The sequence below is a fragment of the Canis lupus genome, chromosome 1 (assembly GCF_048164855.1).
Source record: "Canis lupus baileyi chromosome 1, mCanLup2.hap1, whole genome shotgun sequence".
Classification (NCBI taxonomy): Eukaryota; Metazoa; Chordata; class Mammalia; order Carnivora; family Canidae; genus Canis; species Canis lupus.
This window is the reverse complement of record NC_132838.1, coordinates 122,974,128-122,991,177: the sequence shown is the minus strand read 5'-3', so window position 1 is coordinate 122,991,177 and position 17,050 is coordinate 122,974,128.

Genomic DNA, 17,050 nt, shown 5'->3' with positions numbered 1-17,050 from the left:
AGAGAAAACCCTCAGGCAGTTAGAAGGCTGTACTACGACATAAAGACCTAAGGGGATATTTTGTGAAGAAACAGTTAAATTTCAACTAACAGGAAGGACTGAGTGAGAAGGAATTTTAATCTTGGGAGAGGAATTTAAAGAGCTTTAGATCAAATCCCCATCTCAAGATTGTATTTGTTGCCCAAAATGGCCCACCTACCCATTCACTGACTTCCCCAGATCTCTCAATGCAAAAAGAGACTTAAAAACCATTTCAGGTTAATCAGAAGTAAAATATTTTGCCATAATAAAATCACTGTGGATGGAAATTGGAGCTACTCCATGAAAAGGCGTGTGTGGCTGAGCTCAGAGCTGCCAATATGCACTTTATTGGTGCCGGGAAGAGGTAATTGAAGTGAGCAATTCCTCACTAACAGTGGGTAAATGGGCTTTAGCAGCTATGGCAGGAAGCTAGTAATCACCAGGGGACTCTCTGGGCATGCTCCATGAAAGAGACCATCTGAGGTCATTTGTGAGGATGTGCACCCAGCACTGGGTAGCCTCCACAGAGAGGGTCATGAACTCCACTTGTGAGTTCTCCCATTCCTCCCTGATCTCCATCCCTCCCTGAATTGTGCCAAAGACGCTTTCTCCCTTGTCACCCCTCAACCACAGGGCAGTGAAGGACAGTCCCATTTCTCAAGGTGGTCTCTTCACTTCCAGGGCTCCAAGCCTTAGTCTGGGAGAGCTGTCACAGAAAAATAGAGCCCTAGAGGAAGAGGAGGGGTAGCTGATAGTTCTAAACTAAGAGCAAGGAGGAAATAAAAAATTCATGAACCAAATCATTGGTTCATAACTCGCCTTATGATGCCAGCTTTGGTCCAAGTGAAGGAGAGGGAGTGGAAGGAATGCTAATGGGGCAGCTGTTATTGCTCTGAATAGGTAGGTGGGCTATTCTGGCCACAGGGGTTCTAGGGGTGACAGTCCTTGGCTGACCAATTAGCCACCATCTTCCATTAAGTTGTTCTGTGTTGAGAGGCTCCCTTTTGGACTCTGGTCATGCACTTCATTTGAAAGAAAATCTTCTTGGTAGAGAGGAGGAGACAAGCGTGTGATTTATCAACTACTCAGGGAGCAGCAAATCTGGGCTTCAAACTCCCTGCACATTTTTGACTGCTGTCTGTGCCCGGTGTACCTCATAAAACAGGAGGCAGGAGTCTGCAGGAGAAGACAGGGCAGGCACATTCTGACATTTGATGGAACTTCTTAACCTTCCCATGCGCCACTCAATGATATTTTCACGACGTGCAGAGGTAATTAGGAGATGACTGAGAGGAAGCAACAAAACAAAACAATAGAAGCATAAGCTTTGCTCTTTGAAAGAGGAGAAAAGCTACCAGTCCCATGTGCCAGGGCACGTACAACCACTACTTCCACCAGCAGAGAGAGGCTTTAGTCTAAGCTGTTTCCAAAGGTAAATTGACATGCTCCCTGTGGGGCCTCTGCTTCTGTAACTCCGGGATCCCTGCAGGGCATAACCCCCCAGAATGGGCCACCCACACTTTACAAATCTGCCTTCAGATCCGCTCCTTTTCCTGCCCCTCTGAGTTCGGCATTGGAGGCCTTTCTGTAAGTGAATCTCAACCTGCCATGACCACAACGGCCCCTGATGCTCTCCCTTGTGACCAGCAAGGCTGTAGTCAAAATGAATCACTTTTGGTCCCTTGGAATTACCCTGAACATTCATTTGCCAAGCTCTGGGCTATGTGCTTTTCATTTATTATCTCATGTCAGCTCTTACCTCAATTCGGTGAAGATACCGCCATCGCCTACCAGATTAAATTAATTTCCAGATTAGAAAACCAACTACAAGGGGTTATAATAAATAATAATAATAATTAAATAATAACAATAAAATAAATTGCCTAAGGTGTCAAAAACTAGTGTTAGGGCTAGAATCCGAATCCAGGTCCGTTTACGCCACACCTATGCTTTTAATAATATGATACACTGCTTCTCATGGGAGCCTTTTCCCTTTAATTAATCTGTTTTTCCCAAGTTGTTTAAATATTTATACTCTCTTCTTCATGAGGGTTATCCCTGTGCAGAAACTTGCTGTAGTTAAAATCTTGACGTCATTTTAAATTTCTAAGGGAAGCTACCTTCCCCAGAAGCCTATTGCTTCTCTCAAGAGCTCCCTATCTCCTTCCTTTAAGCAGGAAATATACATGAAACAAGACCTTTAATTAGCCCTCATTATTAGCTCCTACATCCTCTAATAATTATCTTTGGCGATGTCATCTTGAATCCCTCGGGTAGCATGGATACTATGAATGATTAGAGGCTGTTCTGAGAGCTGGCCGTCAGTCTGATTTGTATTAGGCCAATTACTCTAACTAAAATTAAAATTTGTCAAGGATAGTTTGATGATGAGTCTTGGCAGCTAAAGGGAGCCCTTAACGAGCCAAGCAGCACTCTTTGGCAGAAGCACGGTGGTTTCATCTCAAGGTGAAGGTCTGGTTGTTAGTGAAAGTACCAGAGATCAAAAGGACAAACTTTTCAGGATTTGTAGCCTTGGACAGACTCCCTGGCTTGCTGTCACTGGAATCCACCCGGCCAATAAGTGCTTCGTTCTCTCTTGTGGTATTTGGCGGTTCTCAATAAAGACCAAAGTAGAAAACATGGACCCAGGAGCCAAGGACTTTAACGTCCATTTGGTATAACACATCTATTAGGTGCCTACCTAATATCTATTTCCCCCATTTTAACAGAACCCTGGTTTTGTTGAAGCAGCAACATGATCTGCCAAAAACCAATCTTTTGGCCAGACTCCTTTTTGTGAAAGTCAGTCTTATAACGCAGTTATGGCTAAAGAAACCTAAAAGGACGTCTGCTTCAGAGTTTCTGGGGAAAAAAAAGTTTATTTTTTCCTAATAAAAGGAAATGGATATGGTTATTGTTTTCTTTTGTCTTTTCTCGCTTCCTTCCGCTTGGGATACGCATGCAACTTCTGAAAGCGCATCTGTTGTCTTGAAACATGAGGTGATAATGGAAAGGATGAAATCCAACCTAAGGATGGCAGAACAGAGCTGGAGAAGGGCCTGGATCCTTTTTGTCCAATCCCTTGGCTGTTCACCTCCCAATTAAGGTTCTCTAGTTAGGTTTTCCCGTGACTTGCTGCTGAAAGCACGCCCGGTAGGTAGAGCTGGGAAGGTGAACAGAGAAGGATGCCCAGTGTCAGCAGTCCTATCCGAAAACACCATGAGGCGGCGGCTGAGCGTGGAAAGCAGGTGAGACCAGTGTGGGCTATCACGATCCCCTCTGCGAGTGCCTTTAGGGCAATGATCACTCATTAATTCATTCTCAGGGGACAATGGTTATGCTTATGTGTCAGACATTGGCTGTGTGATGCTGTCGATGCAACAATACAACTATTCTACAGTTGATTAAAAACATGAATATTTGTAGATTCAATGTCTACAAAGGGTACAATGTCCTACTCTGGCTGCCACAGCCAGGAGCCTCCTCTACCTAAGCCCCTGAGAAGGTTCTTCTCTGCTGCATGGCATTACCTGTGGTGTGTGCTCATCATTTTATTGAGGATAAAAGCGGAACATTCTGGAATAGGAGGACATCCTGAGGCTACCTGCCAAGGTCAGTGTGTAATGAAGCAGTGAGGCCGCCACTCTCGCCAAACGCTGCTCAGCCTCATCTTTACTTACTTTGACTGACCTTTATGTAATAACTGTGTTTCTAAAAATCTATGTCAAATTGAGTCACATTTTAGATATGCTATGAGGGTTTACTGTTTCACTACTTAAATCAATCTTGAGTCTAAATTTTTCTGAAAGGCGAATATTTCTCTTAATAGATTTGATATTTGAAACCAGATATTTGGGTATCAAACTTTCATGCAAAAGAAGTCTGAGGTATTGTCACTAGAGTATTATGCAAAATTCACCTGTGATAAAGTCACTACTGTGGCCCCTAATGCCCACTCTACCTGCAGCCTTCTCTGTCCACACTAAAGGGAACTCATCCTTTTTTTTTTGCCTCATTCAGGCAAAAAAAAAAAAAAAGTGCCATTTTTCTTAATACCTCTTTTTCCTTTACACTCCACATAACAATTCCTTACCAAATACTGTTGGTTCCACTTCCAAAATACACACAGAATCTGGAGCCCCATCTCCCCTGCCACTGGGTTGGTCCTCCTCACACATCTCTCTGCTGCCATACTCACCTCCCTACAGTCTGTTCTCCACCTGATGACCCAAGTGATCCTCTCTTTTTACTTTTTCTTTTCATTTTTTAAGTTGAAGTATAGCGGACACATGTTACATTAGTTTTACATGCACAACATAGTGACTCAACAAATGTATATGTTACGCTCTGCTCACAAGTGTAGCTACCATCTGTCCCCAGACGTCATTACAATACCATTGACTATATTCCCCATGTTGTGCTTTTTATTCCCATGACATATTCATTTTGTAATGGGAAGCCTGTATTTCCCAGTCCCCTTCCTCCATCCTCCTCTTCCCCCCCCCACCCCCGGCAACAAGAAGTTTGTTCTCTGTATTTGTGGGACTGTTTCTGCTTTTTGTTGGTTTGTTTATTTATTTTGTCCTCCTGATCCTTTTAGGGTACAAGTGCGAACAATTAACAGCTGCCCTCAGAGTCCTTCAGTGGCTCCCATCTCACTCAGTGTAAAAGCCGAAGTTCTCCCAATGTCCAAGAAGATCCTGCATGCCCGGGCCGTGTCCTTCCCCGACTGCTGCTCCATCTGCACTGACCTCCCAGCTGCTCCTCAAACTTGCTCAGCTCCTTAGGGTCTATGCACTGAGTGTTATTTCTGTCTGGAATGTTCTTCTCCCTGATATCTTTGGGACTGAATGCTCTTCCTCCTTCTCTCTTTGCCCATGTCATCTTCTGAGATGGACAAGGGCCAAGGTATGGGGGGCAGGTTGGGTAGAAAGGGCTCAAGTATCCTCCATTCTCCTCTTTTTAACCAGAGTAGCTTCAATTTTGTGTGCTTTATACATTGGAGTTTCTTGTAAGATTTGATGTGAACACAGGACTCCACTGCCTTAACAGAAAGCCTGAAAAAAACATCATATTGAAAGGGGAAAAATTGGTGGTTGGGAGATTTATTAGACATGGTTGCTGTAATTCAGATGAGAAATGATAAGGGAGGGACCAGAGTGGTAGTTACATGAGTGCAAAGAAATGAATGGACTTGAGAAATATCTATGGAAGCAAATCCACTAAATGTGTCAATTGATTGGCTGTGGGGCATAAGAAAGAGTGCAGGACATTCTCAGGCTGGGTATGTGGTGATCATTTATATAAAATGAGTGTGGTATTGCACATGGGAAAAGCAGTTGTATTGAGTTTGGGGGATTGGAGACATTTATCAGGAAACTACCAAAAGTCAAGGTGAGGTCAGGTAGGCCTGGAGATACAGGAGTCATTATTAAAAATAAGAATACCTGCCGTGTGTTGAGGGCTGGTCGTATGCCAAGCGTTGTGCTAAGCACTTCCATTTCGTAGGGCTATTATAAAGGTTCCGTAAACACTGAGTATATTTATTTCAAGTGGGATCCCTGTTCCTCCCATTCACTTCAGTTAGTGTAACGTAGAATGTTGATGAGGAAAGAGAGCTTTCTAGTAGACACCATGGGCAAGGATGCTGCATGACCTCTGGGAAGAACTGGAAGCACACTTTCACCCCCTCCAGGCTGTTCCTCCACCTCCTATCTGTCCTCCTCTCCTGTGCCTCACAGCAGTAGAGCAGCTCACCCTGGGCCTAGTTCATCTAACGGAATACGACCGCTAACAACTCCCAAGCTTGATGTGGGCCAGCACTTTCTCAGCCCCAAGCATGAATTTTTAGGGAAATGATTCAGTTGGCCCAGCTTGTGATGAACCAATCCCCTGCAGCCAGGGGGTAGGGACACGCGGGGAAATCATGTGGCTGGAAGGAAGATAGAGCAACATCTCCCCATCTATGGAGGGGAGATGGGTTATTTCCTAGAAAAGATAAAGAGCTGGACAGACAAATCAAGATGTGTCTCCAACAGGAAGCTGTCATCACCCCATTTTACAGATGAGCAACTGCAGAAGCTACACAAGGTAGTGACATGTCCCAGAGAGAGGAAAACGACAATGTAGGAAGGGACCGGGGAGCTCTGTTTGGGCCTGTGTTTGCGGGATAATTGGGAGACGAGAAGCTGGAGAAGGCGCCGTAACTGTCGTTGCCACACTTGCATCCTCTCAACCTATCCAGGGAGGTGTTCACCGACAGTTCCGGTTCATGTTGGTGGCTCTCTGGGTCTCTGCCTGAGAATGTTCTCTGGTCCCTGGATGCAAGGGGAGCCAGAAGCGCCAGCCAGTTGACCCATGAGGAATGATAAACAGGTACTCGGGCTTCCCCAGCCCCCCGGGGAAACATTCTGCGGGATATTCCAAAAAGTCATCAGAGTTCCCAACGAGGTGAGCCCCAGCTGCCCACAATGGTAACCCGAGCACGACGTAGCTCTTCGTCTTTCTTTTCTTGCTGGTCTTGCTCTCTCATTCCCTCGTTGTTCTTCCTTGGAAGCTACCTGCATTCAAACGGTTGTCTCGGGGTCGGCCTGTGAAGGAGCTGAAATTAGGAGACCATGAGGACGTCTCAAAGACTGTGCATAGAGAGACCAGAATAAAACTCATGAGAAAAGCCAGAGAATGGGGACCAGCAGCCAACACCTGCCTCCAGGAGATGCCCACTCCTCAGACTTGGCCCTGAGGCAGGTGAGCATTTTGGCAGCCGCTGACCAGAGCCATGCATCTCCTGCCTCAGCGATGCTCCAGCAGACAACCTGAAGGGAGCCTTTAATTATGCTCCAGATCAGTCAATAGATCAAATGTATAAATGAGCAGACCACTCTCTCCTTATTATTATGCCACTGCTCCAGTCCTGCCCATAATCTGGGCCCATATCCAGGGTTTTGTTTTGTTTTGAAAACAGCAAAAGAAACAACATGATTTTTCTGTTGGAAAAAAAAAAAAGACACTCCATCAAGTTATTTTTATTTCCTGGCTGACAGTCCTTTCGTAATCTCCAGTGGGTAGGAAATTAATTGGGGCTTGAAAATACAATTTTCCATAGGTGATTATTATAAGCCATTGGGCTGCCTCTCAGAGAGGGGACTGCTTCCAATTGCAGGCTAGGAAAATTCAGTGAATTTTTTTGCATTGTCTCTAAGACATCATTTGCCAATTATCTTTGAAATGCTTCACTGGCAGCTCTCCAAAAACAAGCCCTCTCCTTGCTAACGGGAGACATGGGGGAGTTCTAGCCACATCATTTAGAAAGCTTTATATGCACAATCTCCCCTAACACAAGCACTCCCTGAAGGATTGGAGGGCAGCTTCTTGGACTAATAATGATTCCCTGATATCACAGGTGAATAATTATCTGTTCTTCTTCCTTGAGGAAAGAAGAATGGAAGATAGTAAAAGATCAGAAGTACCTGGAAGAAGAAGAAAGAAAGGAAATAGGGAAACAAGACTATTCCTGTTCCATTCAAAGAGCATTAGGATAGAATCTCTCTCTCCCTCTCCCTCATATAACATTTCCAATTTCTCATCCACATGACATTTCAATAAATTGACTGGGCTCACAGAGTTTGAAGAAACGTATGCATGGAAGTCTTGCCAACATTGGAAGTCAAAGATTTACATACATTAGGTGATTAGGGCTCTACACAGCAGAATATGAAATCAAGTACAAGATGAACAATCATGAGTAGGAAGTATTTCAGAAAAAGGAGAAAGGATTGGGGAGAAGGGTGATAATATCTGGAGACACCTAGTCATGGGAGCACCATGGAGCTTCCACACGCCGCATGCAGGCTCTGACAGTTTACTCACTACCTCGCCTGTCCAGGCCCTTGTAGGATAACGCTAACCCCTAGCAAGCTCCTCTGAAAACTGGCTCCTGAAAGGTCTCGTTCCCCTTCCTTCTGGAGAACACTTCTAAGTTAATTTCTTCTTCCCCAAGACATATGGAGGAAGTTCACATGAACCCTCGAGTCTTTTCTTTCATGAGCTTTAACTCTCAAGGAAGATTTTTTTTAATAATAAATTTATTTTTTATTGGTGTTCAATTTGCCAGCATACAGATTAATATCACTCTATACCCAGTTTTTTTTAAAGATTTATTTGTTTGTTTGTTTGTTTATTTATTTATTTATTTATTTATTTATTTATTTATGATAGACATAGAGAGAGAGAGAGAGAGAGAGAGAGAGAGAGAGGGAGGGAGAGGCAGAGACACAGGCAGAAGGAGAAGCAGGCTCCATGCAAGGATCCCAACGTGGGACTTGATCCTGGGTCTCCAGGATCGCGCCCTGGGCCAAAGGCAGGCGCTAAACCACTGAGCCACCCAGGGATTCCCCTATACCCAGTTTTTCAAAGATATTTTCAAATGAGAGAAAGCAAACATATTTTAGGGTTTAAGCTTGACAAAACCAAAGCTAACTCAAAAGAACTGAAAGCAGACTGAAGCCTGTAGTTGCACACACATTTTTTTAAAATAATAAATCTATTTTTTATTGGTGTTCAATTTGCCAACATACAGAATAACACCCAGTGCTCATCCCGTCAAGTGCCCCCCTCAGTGCCCGTCACCCAGTCACTCCCACCCTCTGCCCTCCTCCCCTTCCACCACCCCTAGTTCGTGTTTATAGCAGCATTATTCACAAAAGCCAAAAGATAGAAACAGACCAAGTGTCTGCTGAATGGATGGATAAGCAAAATTGTGATATGAGCATGCAATGGAATAGTTTTCAGCCTTAAAAAGGAATGACATTTTGACACATGTCACAACCTGGATGACCTCTGAAGACATTATGCTCAGTGAAATGCTGTCACACTGAAGGACAGATACTGCCTGATCTCACTTCTATAACGTAAGTAGCGTAATCAAGTTCATAAAGACGGAAAGCAGGAGAGTGGTTACCAGGAGCCGGGGAGGGGAAATGAGGATTTGTTGTTTAAACAATATAGAGTTTCAGTTTGGGGTGAAGAGAAAGTTCTAGAGAAGGGCGGTGGCGATGGCTGCACAGTGTCAGCGTGCCTAATGCCATGGAACTGTACACTTAAAAGTGGAAAAATAATTAAAATGGCAAATTTTGTTATGAATTTTTTACCACGATAAAAAAAAAATGTCCAACATCTACTCCGTGGAATCCTATTGACCCTCTGGATCTAGTTCTCTGGTCTGACTGTAACCTGTTCAGACCACACCAGACAAAATGTGTATGAAGCTCCCCTTGGCGCTTTGCCTAAACAAACATCCAGGTGCTCGTCCCACAGCTTCTCATATTTTCTTCCACGTCCCCTGATATATCAAAAATCACAGTCTCCTAAACCACGTGCACTGTGGTTGCACTGTGGCCTAGGCCAGAGCTGGAAGCCCGCAGGGAGGAGGCCGGAGAGCTGAGAACCAGTGTTTGTCCAGAGATGGGTAGAGCTGTACTGAAATTCGAATATATTACACATAAATCCAGAGGAGGAAATGGTTTGCCCAAGGTCACAGGAGAAAATAGATTATTTTAATTAGCACTCAGGAGTGCATTGATCCTAATATCACTCTTAATGACATGCTGGCACCACCTTCCCCATCTGGCCCAGCCTGGACAGAGTGCAGGAGCATATGCTCTCCTGACTGTTTGTTGTCGGAGTCTATGCAGTTGGTTACAAGATTCCAAACGGAAACAAATGGTGAATTCTTTAATAACCTGATCACTTTTAAAAACTGGTCTGACAAGAACCTCCTGACCCACTAAGAAGCTCATACTCCAGACCAGTCACAGTAGCCAGGAGTATCTTTCAGAAGATCCCGGATGATCCAGTGTGGCGGGTGCCTGCCAATACGATGCAAATGCAATGCCGATCAATTGCCAAATGCAATTGGGAAATCCTGCATCTTCTGCAAGACTGACAAAGTCAATGAAAGTAACAAAGGAGACTGCTTTGAATTCCACTTAAATCAATGACGAATGAGGATAAGGCACAGTTAGGGCAGATACTGCGGAAGAAAAGACCACAAAATGATGATTTGACCAAAGAGAAAGACGTCTTCAGAAGCTCTCAGGGAAATTGATAACTCTTAAAACTTTTTTGGCAGAGCTTGATCTCCTTAAGATGTTTTCTGTAGTTAGTTATTAGTTAGATATTCAGAAAAATGGATTTGTTCTTTTGTGCGTGACTGTAACCAACAAAGATTGTATAAGACAAATTTGCTTTCAATATTTATTTCGTAAGATAAAGTTTCAAACAAATATTTTGGTTGCATTTAGAGTGCAATGTTCATCCCACTTTAAATAAATTCCCTTTAGGATGTGTTCCAGCGGCCTAGCCTGATAACGTGAGCCTGCTGGGTATGTGCACATGGCAAAGCCCCTGCCTCCTCGAAACATACCGTCAAGACGCGGGCCGAGGTCGCCAGCTACGTGTTGGACAAAGCAGTACACGGAGATATTGTCCACACGACGTCCTTTCTCAGCCACCATTCCCAGGATAGTATTTTGAATTATATTTCCAGGAATGGAAATATTTTTCCTCCCACCCAGTGCCCCTTGTAACAATCATGCCTTATGTATAGGCATGAGCTTTGGTAAAGGGCTTTCCTACTATTATCCAGTTTTAACTTTATACTAATTACCTCGTAAGCGTTTAGAGCAGGAGTTATCAGGCCCAGTAAACAGGTTGAGGTCAAGAAAGGCCCTGCCCAGCAGACCCTGACTGCGTCCCCGAGGCCTCCTCCTACTATCAAGCACCTGCTCCCTGACCTGTTGTTTCCATACTTAAGCCTCCTCTGACCCTCTCCTGGACCCATCGTGTGATATTTGGCTTCCCAGTGCCATTAGGATGGGGACGAAGAGAACCTAACCAGGCAGCAATTCGCCTGCAGTGACCAAGAGGACATTAGGGTTGAGCACTGAATGAGAAGCTAGAAGCCTGGGGTTCAAATTCCAGTCTTACTTTGCACTAGTTGTGTGAGTTTAGAGGGCAGGCTACTTAAACACCTGAGCCACAGTTGTATTTAAATTGAAAAGTTTAAAAAATAAATAAATAAATTGAAAAGTTTTTTGAAATGTATTCTTAGTTCCAGAACAGGCCTAAAGATTCAAATCTCTTCCCTGCCTTGAATTCTGCAAGAGTGTTTGAGGAGCAAAAGAGCTCATGGGAATCTTTTAAACTCTGACCCTACAAAATATGTGATTATTAATTACTGTCACCCATGAATGCTCAATATCTCATTTATGACAAAATAATAAATTCTTCTTTAGGCAAAAGTTATGTAAGAGCTAATCATTTTATTTTATTTAAATTTTTTTTAAGATTGTATTTTTATTCATTCATGAGAGGGAGGCAGAGACACAGGCAGTGGGAGCCCAACTCAGGACTCGATCCCAGGACTCGATACCCCGGGATAATGCCCTGAGCCAAAGGCAGACACTCAACCACGGAGCGACCCAGGTGCCCCAGAATTTGGGATATTTAGAATCCAGAATGACTCAAGTTGTCCATTGCAGTGGTAGCAGTGGCTCAGTTGTTGCTGGCCAATGACAAAGACTACAACTTTCACCCTTTGGGCATCTCTAACTCCTCCAGTCCTACTTATTCCCAAACCTTCATCATACTTCCTATTAAGTTCCTTTTTGCTCAAATTAGTGACCCTCTGTTGTTTGCAAAGTAGGAACTCTAGCAGATCATGAGGATGAGCTGACAGTGGGCCTGAGAGTGCTCATCAAGTATCCTGAGCCTAGGATGTGTTCTAAGTGCTCCCTCATTGCCACTCTTGCCTTTGTATGGTCCAGTCACCCACAATCTACTATCCTTGCTATTTATGTTTGCAACCTAAAGCATATTGAAGACAAACGGTGTCATAGATTTTGCTCCCTTTCTGGGAAATAGGTCCGCTAGTTTCTAATCTTATTATGCCCATTATCTGTCTAGGAACATGATGTACATGGATGGATGTACCTGGTGTATATGGATGATTCAGAGCCAGCAAAGCCCATCTTGACCTCCAAAATCTCACCTGAACCACAACTCCCCAACACAGGCATATAAACATCTCTTCTAGGCACAGAAACTCTATATCTGGGGCTGGAAGGAGCTTTTTTTTTCCCCAAATATTTATACTCATTCATTTTAAAGATTGATTGATTTATTTGAGAGAGTGCATAAATGAGGGGAGCAGAGGGAGAGAGTCTTCAAGAAGACTCCCCACTGAGTGCAGAGCTCCACACGGGGCTCCACGTGTGGTTCCACAAGGGGCTTGATGGGTGGGGAGGCCTGGAGGGGTTCGATCCCACAACCCATGAGATCACAATCTAATGTGGTTGGTTTCTTGCCGAAACCAAGAGTCAGACACTTAACCAACTGAGCCACCCAGGCATTCCTGGAGGGATCTCTTAAAAAGATTTTATGTTTACTCAAATGCTCAAAGAATAAGCCAGGACCAAAGTACTAGCCTCAAAATATTCCTTCAAAGGACTTGAGTGATCAAAGAGGCAGAGCACTCCCAGTACTCCACTTAACTCATTTCATTAATGTGACATAACCCAGCAAAGTGGCAGATTTGCTTTTAAAATTCTGACACTTTGAAGACAAGTGCTGATTACCAACAGTGCAGCCATGAAATGGCACTATGGGGAACAGTTTTTAACATATTTACCTAATTAGCCCATTATAAAGTGTAATGTGATTTCTTGCCTTATCCTGTCATTAGTTTTATGATAATCTTTAAGAAATGACAGCGTCTGAAGGGAAAGGGAAGAGGCATTTTGTGCCCAACTCCATATGCTTCCCAAAAGGCTCACACCGTCCTTGAATTTAACATGGTGCACGTGGAGCACCCCAGAGCTCAGTACAAGGGCTTGACGGCTTTTCAGAATTGTGAGAGAGGCTCCCCAAAGCAATTTGCATGCTCACAAAGATGATGCATAGAACCCAACCGCTGCAGACTCCATTCCAAAATAGCTTTGGAGAAAAGAGCCCTGATGTAGCAGTCAGTAAGGAAAATTAGGTTTCAATCTCAGACGTGTCTTTGACTAGTGAAATGACCCATTTCACTTAACCACTTGAGCCTCAGATGAATCTTCAGTTGCACAATGGTAATAACGATACTCAACAAGCCTACTCATGGGTCTGTATCATTGTGACAAGACCGTGAGGTAATGGATGTGGAAGTACTTACAATAGTGATCACTGATACGTACTGAGTGTTGACTGCATGCAAGACGTCCTTGAGATGATTTCTCAATTGTGCAATTAAAATGATCAAAAACTTTCATTTATTCTGGTTTGAATTTCAGAGACAACTTTCTGAAAGCAACATCCTCAAAGAATTCTTCCCTGATCCCCCCCTCAAAATAGGCATCTTTTGCTACTTTCTCATTGCATCCCTTCTTTTTCTTTTTTAGCTCTCAAAACATGTATAGTTATAATTTGTGGTAAGGATCTGATTTGTTTAATTCCTTTCTCCCCCATGAGACTATAAATTCCATGAAGGCAGAGACTATGTCTATTTTGCCTACTGAATTCCTTAACATAAACCCTACCACATAAACAGTGCTACATAAATACAGAAATGGCAACTACCTGCTTTCTGAAAGGGAGTATTTTCTGGAGCCCCATGCCACAGCCATTATATACATAATAGACGGATTCTCTATATTTAAAAAGAGAATTGAAAAACTAGAGAGTGGCTAAGCTAACACCTTTCATTCCAGGTACTCTGCAACATGGACAGAGCTTCAAAGAGAACTCACCCTATTGACTGAAGACTATACTAGCGGGAGAATCAAATTAATGCTTTTAAGTTAATCATGTTATTTACTACTAATACATCTCACTACTATGCATTGCAATATGTGATATCAGTCATCTTTAAATTAACACAAGGTGTAGGGGCACCTGGGTGGCTCAGTCGGTTAAGCGTCTGCCTTCAGTTCAGGTCATGATCTCGGGATCCTGGGATCCAGCCCACATCAGGCTCTCCACTCAGTGAGGAATCTGCTTCTCCCTCCCCTTCTGTCCCTCTGCCCATGAATGCACACACTCTGTCTCTCAAATAAATATAAATAAATAAATAAATACTTAAAAAAATAGAATTACCACAAGGTTTGAGTAGCCTAGTATTGTCCTTCTTTCATTCACTCAACATGGATTAATCAGTTGCCTGGTATGTGGTCGGTGCTGTGATGGTCCCTGGATAATATTTATAGAAAGAAGGATTAAACCTTATTCTTAGAGTCTTGGATAATAATCTGAGCGCCAATATTGCCTACCTCATACCATCCAATCCCGACCCCAGTGTCCTGAGTGCTCCTGATAAGAGCACTAAGTTTAACATTGTTCTGTAGGAAACACACAGCCCTAATGAAAAAAAAGCTCTGCTCTGGCATGGAGCGGGCAGGTTTGGGTTTGGTCCTACCTCCAACACTGGTTCTCTGAGTTACCCCATCAAATGAATTCCCTCTGCTAGCCTTAAATTCCTCAACCAGCAGTGAAGAACTTGGACTAGAGTTTCTCTAAAGCTCTTTTAGCTCTAGCATCATGACCTTCTCTCTGTCCCCTACACTCAACATTGTGTTTGTTGCAAGTCATCTGTCATAAAGGAAAGCCTGATCCCCCATAAATGGATGAGATGCAAATCAGCACTCCTACTAGGCTGGTAACACTGCCGATCAGAGGGAAGGAGAAGAATTAAAATTATTATTAGTAGTAGCAGCAGCACTAGTAGTAGCTATATATAATGTTATACATAATTAACATGTATTATAATATTATTATGTATACTAATAGCATCATCATAGAAAGATAAAATATTATGCTAAACTGAAAAATACACATGGTATAATATTAAATAAATATCAGAGAGGGAGACAGATCATGAGAGACTCCTAACTCTGGGAAACGAACAAGGGGTGGTAGGAAGGGAGGTGGGCAGGGGGTGGGGGTGACTGGGTGATGGGCACTGAGGGGGGCACTTGACGGGATGAGCACTGGGTGTTATGCTATGTGTTGGCAAATCTAACTCTAATAAAAGACATACCAAAAAAGTGCAGAATTTATAACTACATTAATTCCAATACCGTGAAAGAGTAAATATCACAAGTAGGTATATCGGCCGTATGTTGTTGGCTGTGCCATTGTTGCAAGCAACAGAAACCCATCGGGCTAATTTAAACGGAAAAACAATTATATAGGAGAGTGTTGGGAAATTCACTGAACTGTTCAGGATTTGGAGAATTAAGATTGGAGGCAAATTAAACATTGCCCAAATCACACCGCAGAATGGCTTGCCCCACCCACTGACCCTGGACAGACACTGGACACCACCACCATCACTGCTACTGTTGCTTCCCTAAGAACCATTCTTGCTGAAACTGCCTAAGTGTCCACAGAGAGGGTGCCCCAGGTCCCCTCGTGGGTGTAGGAGCGTCTGCTGGCAGGCTGGCTGTGCCCCAGCTGCGAGGGAGGTGGGGAAGGCAGCAGCTGATGTGTTCATTCCCACGGGAGTGTGCAGGGCCTGTTCCATAAGGAGGGGGAAGGCCCAGGCAGCAGAAGGGAGCCCAGACATGGGCTGGGCCATGGGAACAACCAGCGCGGGTAGGACAGGCATAGAGAGAACGACCAGATGTCACGGGGACAAATAGCAGCATTTATTTGATCGATTAACAGGAACAGGGGAGAAGAGCTGGGAAGACGGTGGAGTAGGAGGAAGCTGAGTTCACTTCATCCTGCATTTTCATCTGGGTTTCAGCCACATCCAAGTCAATAAATCAGACAGCTGGCCAAAGACTAGCAGAACTAACTCTGCAACCAACTACAGAGGAGAAGAAGCCGCATCTGAGAGGTTAGGAAGGTCAGAGGCCGAGGGAGGCTGAGGGAGGCCGAGGGAGGCTGCGGGAGGAGCAAGGTGCGAGGCGCATGGAGAGCCCCAGCATCAGGCACCCCCAGCAGGAAGCTCCCGCGGGGGAGACTAATCTCCATCACATTCGGCTTTAAAAAAAATATCAGAAAGGGAGACAGAACATGAGCGATTCCTAACTCTGGGAAATGAACTAGGGGTGGTGGAAGGGGAGATGGGAGGGGAGTGGGGGTGACTGGGTGACAGGCACTGGGGGGAGCACTTGACGAGATGAGCACTGGGTGTTATTCTATATGTTGGCAAATTGAACACCAATAAAAAATAAATTTACATATTAAAAAACCCCAGAGGGGCTGGAGTCTGTGAGCTTCTATAACCAGTGGAACTTGGAAGCGGAGCTTTAACAGTCGCTGACTCAGCCCTGGGAAGCCAAAAGGCCTGTGAGGGCTGGGTTGCCTCCCTTAAAGAGAGAGCAGCCTGGAGGAAAGGAAGCATAAAACCGGCAGTTTATAGGATGCCGGCGGCCAACAGGAGACAGATCTGTTCCCACTGACTTCTGAGCCTGTTAGGGGACTTCTTGGAGAACCAGCATGTGCCATTTTCCTTCCCACTCCCAGGATAAACACAGGACACCTGCAGGAGGTGGGGCTGTACAGACACTTGCTACCTAACCTGCTAGCAGTGCACCTTGCTCACAGGTTCTCCTGAGGACTCACTCACTCCAACCCTGCTGGCCTCGGACTTAAGCTCAGGTCAAATTTTATTCAAGTCCTGAGGGTACCCTGCCCAAGCACCTGTGCATAGCTGCCACCCCATCCTGCACACATCCACCCTGCTGCACTCAGGTGGGTGCCCCAGGCCGTGTTGCACTCTGTGTCTACCACTAGGTAAACAGCTACCACAGCTGGAGCCCAACGGCCACTCCACACCCATGCCATCAGCCACTGTCACACTCCGTGCCCAGCATTGTGCCCCTAGCCATCCAGGTGCACAGGCCCAGCTTCCACAGGGCTTCAGGGATCTAGCATAGGACTAGTGGCCCAGCACATATTCTGCTAACATAGCCGCTCTGCTGCCCAGTTCCCCAGTGGGGAAGCCCTACCCAAAGCTGGCCTGGCTGGGTCCCACTAACACCATAGA